Here is a 12,646-nt window from a genome sequence, read left to right on the forward strand (position 1 = left end):
AATAAAATTTTAATTAAAAACAAAAACACAACATAAATAGTTACCTAAGGGTCTGAACTTTTTGAATATGCATGTCAAGAGAGTATATTACTATAATTCTTTAAATTATAAGCTTGTAAATAGTGATGGACGCAAATTGAAAAAAATTCACCTTTATTTCCAAATAAAATATCAGCGCCATAAATTGTGATAGGGACATAATTTAAATGGTGTAATAACCGGGACAAATGGGCAAATAAAATACATGGGTTTTAATTACGGTAGCATGTATGAATTTCAAACTGTAATGGCCAAAAACTCAGAAATAATGAATTTTTTCAATTTCTTTCTGTTAAAATGGATTTAGAATAAAATAATTCTTAGCAAAATGTATCACCCAAAGAAAGCCTAAATGGTGGCAGAAAAAAAAACAAGATATAGATCATTTCAGCGTGATAAGTAGTGAAAGTTAATGGCGAACGAATGGGAGGTGCCAGTTGCTCGGATGCATAAAGTGAAAACACTGTAGGCTGAAGTGGTTAAAATGTAGTTCCCCAAGAGCCATACAATAGGTTTCAAACTGGGACAGTGCGCATGCGCAGCAGAGGGATCACATCCCTGTTGTCATGGTGATGTGTACATAGTTGATCCTCCGGGCAGAGGAAGTGTCAGACATGTCTTCAGCTTCTCTTGGGTTTCAGCAACATCAGCAAATTCCCTGAGAGCCAGACAGGAGAAATACCGACTAACAGCTTGTACAGTTAGCTAGCTGACTTGGGGGTTAATTCACTTTGTAGGATGAGATCCCCACACTTTGGCCCAATTGGGCTGCATGTCATGTGACAGGCAGCCGAATGGGCCAGTCGAAGTGCGGGGATCTCATCCTACAAAGTCACTGGACCTGACAGAGTCCAGAGTGGGACAATTGGAGTAGCTGTTAGTTTTGGGGGGAGTGTGAGTAAGTTAGTAGTGCATGCTACAGCAGTAGCGTGCCTACTTTGAAAATGTTACTTGCGCTGTCACACTAAGCGGCGCTGCTTTAGCAGAGTAACTTAGTTTATCAACCCCTAACTTGTAGCCAGATGTAGCCATCAAAAGAGCCACATCTGGCTCCCTACCCTGCTCTGGACTATCAAACGCATCCCTGCACTGTCCAAAAGCCCTGGAGTCCAAATCACGCCTTCACTGGAGGAAGGTGGAAGGGAAGGTGTGGGCTGAAATTAAGAGAAAAGCAGAGTTAGTACCTGCTAACGATGTTTTCAACAATCCTTCAGGGCAAAGGTGAGACGTAACTCCTCACAGGAACAGACAGCACTTCCCCTATAAAAAAAGTCACATGGTTAGTCCACCCTCAGTGCGTTTAGCCAAGTACCCGACAGGTGAACATTCCACTAACCCATAACCGTGCAACTATCAGACACAGACAATTAACACCCGGGTGGGATCGTTGCCCTGAAGGATTGTTGAAAACATCGTTAGCAGGTACTAACTCTGCTTTTTCCCCACAATCCTTCAGGGCAAAGGTGAGACGATTAACAAGTAATACAACCTCAGGGTGGGACCAATGCTTGGAGAACGTTTCTACCAACCGCCTGGTCGTGTGCAGACATTGCATCAATTCGGTAATGACAGATGAACGTAGAAAAGCTTGGCCACGTTGCTGCTTTACATATTTGCTCAGGCGAAGCCCCTGCATTATTAGCCCAAGAAGCTGCCCTAGCTCTAGAAAAGTGAGCTTTAAATGAGGCAGGAGCCTCACTTCCCATAACTCTGAAAGCTTCTATAATAGCTAACCTAATCCAATTAGCTATAGTAGATTTCGAAGCTCTCTGACCTACAGTTTTCCCTGAAATAAAACAGATAAGGAATCTGTCTTCCTGACATCTGCAGCTCTGTTCAAGTATTCCAGAACACATCTTCTAACATCTAATGAGTGAAAAATCCTCTCTTTTCCACAACTTGGATTCACACAGAAGGTAGGCAAAATAATATCCTGCGACCTGTAAAACCTAGACATAACTTTTGGACAAAACTTTGGATCCATCTGTAATACTAACCTATCCTGAAAATAAGGACTTTTCATAGACAAGGCCTGTAGCTCACTAACCCTTCTGGCTGTAGTGATGGCTACTAAAAATACCGTCTTTAATGTAAGAAATTTAAAAGAACTGTCCCCTAGCGGCTCAAAAGGACCTTTGGACAGCCCCTCTAATACGAACGATAAATCCCAAGGATAAACGTATGGCTTGTAAACGTGCAGTTTCCTAGATGGAGCCTTCCGAAATCTCAGTATTGGAGAGGAAGACAAGGGGATACCTGAAAAGGCAAATAAGGTAGCAATCTGCACCTTAAGCGTACTCACAGAAATATTTTTATCCCAACCGTCCTGGAGAAACCAGGACTGCTGGGACTGACAAGCTATCAAACTCAGAGCCAGATAACCAAAGATGGAAAGTCTTCCAGTATTTCAGATAGATCCTCCTAGTAACTTCCTTACAGCTAGTAACCAATGTAGAGGCTGCCTTCTCAGATACTCCCAACTTTTTGAGTAAGGCTAATTCAAGATCCAGACTAACAGATTCAATCTGCCTGGATGCGGATGCCACAGGTTCCCTTGTAGCAGTAGATCCGGCCTGCAAGGAAGTCTCCAAGGGTCTTCTGATGCTAACCTCCTGAGAGCTGAAAACCAGCTCCTTCTCGGTCACCAAGGTGCTATCAAAATCATCCAATTTTGACAACCTCTCCATTTGCTGATGACCGCCGGAATCAAATTGAGAGGAGGAAATGCAAACAGAAGTGGAAAGTTCTACTCTTGAATGAACGCATTCACCCCCCGGCTTTGATCTCTTGGATTGAGAGAGAAAAAAGTCTGAATCTGGGTATTGTCTTCTGTTGCAAACAGATCGATTGACTGTGTTCCCCGTCGTTTTATGATGTCTGCGAAAACACCTCCTTGTTTAGAGACCATTCTGATGACAGAATCCTGCTTCTGTTCAGTTTGTCTGCATCTATATTGAGTGTTCCCTTGAGATGAACAGCTCTCAAGGATGACACATTCTTTTCTGCCCAAAACAAGATGTCCTCCGCTTCCTCCCGCAACAACAGGAATCGCGTGCCTCTCTGTTTGTTGATAAACGCTACTGCCGTAACGTTATTCGACTGGATCAGAACATTGGACTGCAACAGTATCGATTGCACCTGAAATAAAGCCAGCCTTACTACTGTTAATTCCTTTCAATTGGATAACGTTTGAGACTCTGATTTTGTCCATTTCCCCTGAAAGGCTCTGTGAGCTATATGAGCTCCTCAGCTCCAGGCGCTTGCATCCGTAGTTATTACGTTGTCTACAGGCCCCTTCCAAGGCCTGCCCTTCACAAGGTAGGATTCCTCCAACCACTATTGCAGAGACAACACACAGTTTGAGGGATTTTGACTTTGAAATCTAATGTTTGTGGACGACCGTCCCAATTTTCTAGGAGGAACCTCTGTATCTTCCTGATATGCACTAATGCCCAGGGAACTGCCCCCATCGTAGATGACATTAACCCAAACACCGACAAAATCGTTCTTAGGGAAACTGTCTTCCCCCTTGTAATGATTTCACTGCCAAACTTCTCTTCAGAATCTTCTTGGGAGGAAGGAAAATCATCTGTTTTACTGAATCCACTAGCATGCCAAGAAACTGAGTTCTCTGACTTGGAATTAGAGAGAACTTCTCTGGGTTGATGATCCAACCTAGGGATCGGAGATGTTCCGATACCAGATTCAAATGGCTTTTCAGCTGTTCTGCTGAACTTCCTAGAATAAGCAAGTCGTCTAAATACGGAATGGTTAAAATCGATTGTTCCCTTAACGGAATTAATGCTTCTCCCAGAATTTTTGTGAACATTCTTGGGGCAGAAGTCATCCCAAACAGGAGGCAAACAAACTGGTAGTGTTCTACCATCCCATTTATTCTCACTGCAAAACTTAGGAATTTTTGTGATTTTTGGTGAATCGGCACATGCCAATATGCATCTCTTAGTTCCAGAGATGCCATAAAGGCTTCTGGAAACAATAACTCCCTTACTGATTCCATCCGAAATTTTTTCATAAACCAACTCAGGTTTGTTAGGTTCAGAATCAGGCACAGGATGAATTCCATTACTTTGTACAGCTCCACGGAATATGTTGGCGCTTTATAAATCAATAATAATAGTATTATTATTATTATTATTATTAATTCTGTCTTAGCATGTTCTGCAATATGCTCAAAATCTCTGGAAACAGAGTGGGATCTCTTAGGGCCTTTGAGATCACAAATCTTGATGGTGGAGGAAGGGCAAACTATTTGGAAACCAAACATTATTGTCTAGAGAATAAATGGATTTTTTGCCACTTTTGCCCACCTAAGAGAAAGTATCTTAGCCTTCCTCCCACCACCTGACACGAGTCATTGGGATTCTGACTGGGTCTCTAGAGCTTTAGACCCCCCCTTTCCTGGACTTGTCAAAAGTCCACCTCCTGCCTTTACTTTCATCCTTAGAGGCATCCTTTTGATCACTCCTTGGCTTACGAAAAAATTGTTACCAGTCTTCTGTTTAAGCAAAACTTTATTTTTATTCGAGCTGAATCCAGCTCTGGACCAAACAACAATTCACCTGAAAGAGGGACACCACACAGCCTGTTTTTGGATGAGATATTACCATCCCATATTTTAAGCCACAAGGCTCTAAGAGAAACATTAGAGCAATGGACCTGGCTGTAAACCTAATTGCTTCAGCAGAAGTATCTGCTAAATATGCAGCAGTTTAAATAATAGCAATAGAACTCAACAATTGCTAAACAGGTGCACCAGCCAGTATGTTAGCTTTGAGCTGAATAATCCACAGCTCCAAAGTTGTGGCCACACATGTAGAGGTAAAAGCCAGCCTAAACATAGCCACACTAGCCTCCCAAGACCTTTTCAAATAAACATCCACCTTTTAAGTGTATCCTTCAGCTTTGTATAATTGATAATGAACAAAACAGCTACCACATCCTCAATACAGAATTTAAACTTTGAAACAGATTCAGATTCTATTTCTCTAGCGTCTGAATCCTCAGAACTAGCTGCAAACTCAGCCTGACTAATATCAACTTCAGTCACAGATACTCCAAATACAGCAACCTGAGAAGTGGATGGATTAGCATTCAATAATGAGGACTTAATTGATTCCAATGAAGCATTAATCACCTCTCTAAAGGATTCAATGTACCCTGAACAGAGTGACCCGGCTCCTCCCCTACAACCCTCTGTATGCACAACTGACAGAGTTTTTGCATAGGGCAACATAAAATTGCACAAAGGGCATGTTTTATCATTAGGAGGATGCCTATGCTTATCTGCAGCAGCAGCAGATTTAGCAGAAGCCTTAGTATTGGCATAAACAACAACACAACAAGGCATGTAACTCTGCTCACACATATAGCACAATCAGCCCAGAAAGAGAAACCATTATCTCACCTTTTGGGCGGCCTGGTTGCTCTCAATCCTCTCAGCGTCTGACATGCTTCCAGCTGACACATCCAGCGCAGGAAAAACTCTCTCTGAGCAACAGTGCTACAGGTCCGGGCAGCTTCCCCTTTAAACATATCTGGCCTGCCGCGAATGGATGAGTGGCGGCCCGGAAGCTGCAGAGAGAGTAATGAGCCAGCACTACAAATTGTTACCTACGGCATACCCGCCGGAAAGTACGCATCCGGACGCGGCTAAGCGTCCTAATGGCCGCAATGCGCTCCACGCTGCACATGGCCGCCGGCTTACCTCCGTCCTGCTCACTCCGCCGCAAGGCCGCCAAGGAGAACCCACGCCTTCCACTCTTGCTCTCCCTGGAAGCGGGAGAGAAAGGTAGGCAAACCCCAGGAAAGCTCCAGCCTGGGGCGCATGGCCAGACTGCCTCAGTACCACAGTCTCAGCCACCCAGAGAGATCCACCTGCAGCCCAGCACACAGGCTTCACCCAGAGGGGAGATGCCGACCTGCCTGGACGCAGGAACAAACAGCACTGAGGGTGGACTAACCATGTGACTTTTTTTATAGGGTAAGTGCTGTCTGTTCCTGTGAGGAGTTACGTCTCACCTTTGCCCTGAAGGATTGTGGGGAAAAATAAATAAATCAGGATTTCATTTTTTCCCCTTCCTTAAAGGAGAACTGTAGTGAGCGCCTGAGGTATATGGAGGCAGGCAGCTATATTTATTTCCTTTCAAAACAATACCAGTTGCCTGGCAGCCCTGCTGATCTATTTTGCTGCAGTAGAGTTTGAATAACACCAGAAACAAGCATGTAGCTAATCTTGTCAGATCTGACAATGTCAGAAACACCCGATCTGGTGCATGATTGTTCAGGGTCTCTGGCTAAAAGTATTAACCTCCCTGGCGGTAGAATAAATCCGCCAGGGGGCAGCGCAGTACTTTTTTTTTTAATTTTTTTTTTTTTTTTTTAAAGCATGTAGCTAGCCTAGCGCTAGCTACATGCTTCCCCCCTCCCTTCGCTATCCCTCCCACCCCTCCGATCATTGCCGGCGCTTTTACCCTGCAGGGAATCCCGTTCTGAACGGGATTTCATGTATGGGCTTCCCCGATCGCGATGACGTCACCAACGTCGTGACATCAGCGGGTGATCCGATCCACCCCATCAGCGCTGCCTGGCACTGATTGGCCAGGCAGCGGGGGATAGTGCCGGATTGGGGGGTAGCGGCGGTGATCGTTAAAGCAAAGTGCTAGCTGCATGTAGCAAAATAAATAAATAAATAATAATAATGTAAATCGGCCCAGCAGGGCCTGAGCGGCACCCTCCGGCGGCTTACCCCGTGTCACACACGGGGTTACCGCCAAGGATGTTAAAGCTAATGGGAAGCAGGGAAAAAAATAAAAATAACCCCCCCCCCCCCCCCCCCCCCCCAACAAACCTTCCATTGAGGTGGAATCGCCTCAAAAATGGTCCAAGCACCGCTTATCTGAGCGGATCGGAAACGCTCAGATGTGAACTCTCACAGGGAATCATGGCATAAGTGCTTTCAGGGCGATTTTGAAAATTGACAGAGCTTAAAAATGGTCAAAAACGCCCCTAGTGGGCACAAGCCCTAACAGTTTGCTCTGTCACAAGGTAAAATACCTTCTAAAAGGCTGAGAGAAGAATAGGATGGAAGCTTACACCGTGTATCCCATGTTGCATAGCAGCCATAGAGCAGACAGGCCACTCACAGGGGGTGCCAAGCTCAGCTTCAATGAGCCAAAACTTGGCAGGCTGGGAGTCAGGCAATGTCAGCGTGCATTTGCAGTGCTTCATGTATACATATTGCATTCTTTCACACTCCCAATAAAACAACTTGAAGTTTTAAAACAACATTACTTTAGGGTTTGCTTTATCATCTAGCAGTGCTAAGACATGCATCTCTAGGAAGAAAATTCCAAAGCCTGAGCACAGAACTCAAATCCAGGTACATTTACTAAAAGAGACGGGATATAAAATTCAACAATTAGTGGGTACTTAAAGCAGACCTGAACTCAGAACTTCCTCTCTGTCCTATAAAATACACAACAGCAGAATAACCTTTAAAGAAAAACAGGTTTTTTTCCGTTAGCCGGGCGCATCCACTAGGTGGCGATAAAAATCCACCAGAGTTACATCTTTCCCTACTATCCATGGCGGCCCGGAGGGGGATTAGTAATTAACGCCACCTGGTGGTTGCGCCCGGCTAACGGAATAGTACCGAAAAACATCTCTTTGTTACAGCTGATACAAATCCTACAATACATCTGCAGTATGTCTACTTCCTGCTTTCATGGAAGCGGACATATTGTTAACATCCTGTGTTTACGAATTATCTCTCTGCCTTGGCAGCCAGTTGACATGGCTGAGGAATCAAATTACAACGTGTGCTTAGTCGAAGAGGAGGTGGAGTTAGACAGGCTAAACTCTCTAAATATATACACAGTGCATTTCTCTATATTTTCCTTCTGTCTTATGCAAGAGTTCAGGTCCATTATAAAGCACAACTGATCCTCTGCCTCTAGTACATTTAGCCATAGCCCCTGAACAAGCATGCAGCAGATCAGGAGTTTTTGACATTGTCAGATCTGAAAAGATTAGCTGAATGCTTGTTTCTGGTGGAATTCACACACTACTGAAGCCAAATACTTCAGAAGGGCTGCCAGGCAACTGGTATTGTTTAAAAGGAAAATAAATATGGCAGCCTTCATACCGCTCACAGCTCAGTTGTCCTTAAAAGAGCCAATTAAGTCCTAAAAGTCCTCCTGGCTGCAATAGCAGCATAAGGGGCGATATTTTGGCTGGGAACGCGAAGAATCACTCGCGTTACCATGCCTGTCGGGTCCTGCCGGCGAAACCGGAAGTGGTCGCCGGCGGGGATGAGAGGATCAGAGAGACACGGCGAGGGCACCGATCAGCTGCAGGGGGCTGAGGGAAGCCCCAGGTGAGTAAAACTTTTTTTTTTTAGGACTTAAGGTTCACTTTAAAGAAAACCTGTAACGAAAAAAAGTTCTCCTGGGGGGTACTCACCTTGGGTGGGGGAAGACTCCGGATCCTATTGAGGCTTCCCCCATCCTTCTCGGTCCTACGGCGGCGATAAAGCTCCCCGAACAGCGGGGATGTAAATATTTACCTTCCCGGCTCCAGCGCAGGATCGACTCTCCGCTCGGAGATAGGCGGAAATAGCCGATCGCTGTCTTTACAGTAAGCGTTCTGCAGATGCTGGTAGTGTTGCATAACATGCAGGCTGGCTGCCAAAACGCACCTAATGAAAGTCTATGGTAACGCAGATGCATTGCGTTTTTCATTAAACAGTAAAGATCTTATGCGTTTCCCCTTCCTGTTGTCTTCCAAGTGATTTGCATAAATTTAAAGAAAACACAAACAAACCGCATATGTGTTTTGCATAAGCAAACCGCAAACGCATTAAAATGCGCTGGAGTTAAAAAAAAAAAAAAACGCAAACACACCAAAAGTGCATTACAAAATCGCACACGCACCTGCATAAAACGCACCTTTTTCACACTATGTCTTATGTGAACCTAGCCTCACTGGAACTTAATACATAAATACATGCACAGTAATAAGAACACCTGTGGCTAGACTATCAAAATACCTGACTTGATTATTTAATCATGCTGTCATGTAATCAGTGTTCTCCCCTGGCTCTTTTAGCCGGGTGCTCCACCCAGCTGGTTTTGAGGAGCACCCCGGCTGTCATTGTCTCACCTCCTCTTATGCCATAAGCAGAGTTACGCACAGAAGCACCAGCCCAGCATTCTCTCATATTGCCCCACCCGGCTACTTTATGCCACCCAGCTGGAAAAAAAATTCTGGGGAGAACATTGTGTAATCATTCATTAGCTTCTGAAAGCGATCAGCCCTCTCTTAATTTCAATTGATGCCGAGCACAAAAATACCAGTAAAACTGCATTTTAGGTCATCACCAGTTTGACCATGATGCTGCCTGTTGCAACCAATTTCAGCTTCAAGGCAAAAACAAGGCGAAGAAAACCTAAAGCACAACTGAAGTGAGAGGGATATGGAGGCTGCCATATTTCCTTATAAACAATACCAATTGCCTGACAGCCCTGTTGGGTCTATCTATTTGGTAGTGTCTGAATCACACCAGAAACAAGCATGCAGCTGATCTTCTCAGTTCCGACATGTCAGAAACACCTGATCTGTTGCAGGCTTGTTCATCGCCTGTGGCTAAAATATTACAGCAGGGGCTTGACTATCACTCATGAAAATCAAAAAAGTGTGACATTGAACCTTCACACCCATAACAGGTGTAGCCACAAAACGCACCTGATCTGAAGGATGAACCCCTACATAGGAGGCAATTGGGGTCTCTTTAGAACACTGCCCCCCCACACATCGCTGCTCTCTTGTAAGATCTCTTGTAGAAAATTGTATGGTGTGTATCTAGCATATGCCCCTGTAGTACAGGCAGAGGAGCAGCAGGACAGCCAGGCAACTGGCATTGCTTAAAGGACTTCCGAGGCCAAAAAGATGAAAATTACACAATACCTTTTATATATCTGAATCCACGGAGGACGTCCAGCGCGTCCTCCGCACCGTACCGCCGTCATTGCTGCCTTTTTCTTCCCCCCCTGGCTCAGCCCGACCCCACTGAACGGGTCGCATAGGCTTCCACTACTAAGATGGCCGCCGCCTTGAGCCGCGGCTGCGCAGTACGCTTTGCCCTTAGTGCGACTGCGCAGCCTTCAGCCCGCAGCGTACGGACATACGCTTGGGCAGCATTACGGAATCTAAACATGGCAGCCTCCATATCCCTCTCAATTCGGTTACCCTTGAAGACAACTTCAGAGCACTTGTCTAGAACTATTCAGAAAACTCCTTTGGTAAACTTTTGCAATGAGAAATGAACTGTGGGTTCCCTAGCAACAGCAAAACTTTTTTTTTTTGCATCTGCAACAGCTCTCATCCATCAGAGCAGTCAAGTCTTTACCACATAAGTTAAAAGAAATGAATAATAAAAAAAAAATAATACAATCACTCTCCAATAATGAATCAGGATTGAGTAGAAGTGATGCTAGTGAGGCTCAGTAAGTTTGTCGTGAAGCTCTATGGGAAGTTCAGGTTCAGCACAAGGGAGGGTGGATCTCTCTTACCCCAGGGAGCCCGCATGGACGCCGGAGCCGCTGCAGCCCGGGAGTGAGATGATGATGCTGGAGGAGAACGCTGCCCCGGCCAGCTCCCGCCTGCCCTCCCGCCCGCTGACGTCAAGCGGCCATCTGGGGCCGAGTTCTGCTGCAGCGCCAGTTTTCACCGCTAGAGGCCGCTGCGGCGATCCGCCACCAATCACCAAGAACACGCGGAATCCGCGACCGCCATCTTTGCTGTGGGCAATGGGAATAGGATCAGGTGGATGTTGTGGGGATGCATTGTTGAAGCTAACTTTTTTTTTTTACTGTCCTTGTGTCTTACTCAGCTGTGCTTCATATGTTTTTTTTTTTTAATGTAAAGATCTGAAACGTTAAATTGTAAAATTAACTAATAAGAATCAGATCTTTATGTCTAAAACAAACAGTGACAAAACTAAATTAGTTTTTTTTTTCCACCATGTGATTCAGTCCCCCCATTTGGCATGACAGTCAGTGTTGAAGCATGCATGAAAAAGCAGCGCAAGTAAAGTTGGCCGCCCAATTTTGGCTAGTAGAATGTCAGTAAAATTTACCGATATTCTACATGCTAAGGGCTGCTTCACACGGGCGTCTGCCCCACGTTTACCACCGTTTGGGACTCGGCATTAAACTCTCCCATTCAAGTCAATGGTAGTGTTTGTACCAGGCTTTTACCGGCGTTTGTGTGAACGCGCCATTAGGATCCAGATTTTCCCTGGCGTTAAAGGCGACCCTGGATGCTACATGTAGCGCCCTGGGATGGTTAACCGCCGCGGCTAATGTCCCCCTGTGGGGAAGAAAACGTTGACCGCAACTGAAAGCCTGAACGCAACGCCGCCAAACGCGACACCACCAAAAGCCGGGTAGACGCCAGTGTGAACCCGTCCTAAAAGTGTCTACGTCTTGTCATCTCCATCTAAAGATAATTTCTTACATGTACCCCTTTTTTTTGCCCAGTATGTCACCAAACTTGTGCATGCCCTGATTTTCTCACATCTTAATTACTGCAACTCCCTGTTCTGTGGCCTGCCAGCTAACCATCTAGCGGCGCTCTGGTCCATTATGAACTCCAAGGGACAACCGGTCCTCTTCTCCTCATACTCCTCTAATGATAACCTGCTCTGTCAGCCCCTTCACTGGTTGCATATCAGGCTAGGTTCACAGTAGGCTGTTGCGTTTTAAAGTTGCAATGCAACACAGCAAAAAAAGTTGTAACGCACATAACGCTGCATTACCGTTGCACAAAGTAGGTACAGTGAAGCATACAGGCAATGAAAAGTATGCTTTGCTGTACCTGGTAACGCGTGCGTTTGAAAGTAACGCATTGCAGGAGTGTGTTGCCATAACGCTACACATTACCATGCAATGCTTACGTCGCACCGTGAATGCTGCATACACTTTTCATTGCATGGCAGTAAGCTGCATTATAAGACTTCACAACGCAGCTCCGCAACTTCCTACTGTGAACTTAGCCTCATATAAAGGGTAAAATTAAAGGCCTCTGCTAATTATCTGGCGTGTGTACAGAAGCCCCCGACTGCCGTCCGGCCAGAAATCCATCAGCTTAGCTGAGCTAGGCCCGATAGCTTTGTTCTCTTATTTTGCCCCATCCGCCACATGATGTCACATCTGCTCCACTCTACCGGCCCTCCGCCTGCCTGCACTGCAATAGGACGTGTTGACCTTCCTTTGACCATTGTTGGTACTACTGACTACTGCAAATCAGGAACACCCCACAAGACTTGCAGTTGGATTTGCTCAGACCCAGACTTGGATTTGCTCGGACCCAGCCATGCAGCCATCAAAATCTTATCTGACCAGTGTCCAGGGCCAGATTTGTCATGAGGCACTGTAGGCGCGTGTCTACAGGCGTAGCTTGTGGACAGAGGTGTCCGGGAGCGGTGGCAGGCATACCTCCCACCCACCCATACTCACCCATGATGAAAGCACTGCCACTGATTACTGGGGCCGGTAGTAGGAAATGTGAGCGCCTTCTAACAGAGGAA

At 45.6% G+C, this 12,646-nt stretch overlaps 1 protein-coding gene across 2 annotated transcripts in view; it reads right to left on the reverse strand.

Moving 5' to 3' along the window:
• Positions 1–10,771, reverse strand: part of BTG3 (BTG anti-proliferation factor 3) — a 40,830-nt gene extending 30,059 nt beyond the window's left edge. For both annotated transcript variants that reach the window (XM_068270568.1, XM_068270570.1), the window contains exon 1: positions 10,629–10,771. The gene's annotated coding sequence lies outside the window, so the exon portion shown is untranslated. The remainder of the gene's footprint in view (positions 1–10,628) is intronic.
• Between the last annotated feature and the right edge of the window lie 1,875 nt (positions 10,772–12,646).

Source organism: Hyperolius riggenbachi, chromosome 2, assembly GCF_040937935.1.
Source record: "Hyperolius riggenbachi isolate aHypRig1 chromosome 2, aHypRig1.pri, whole genome shotgun sequence".
Lineage (NCBI taxonomy): Eukaryota > Metazoa > Chordata > Amphibia > Anura > Hyperoliidae > Hyperolius > Hyperolius riggenbachi.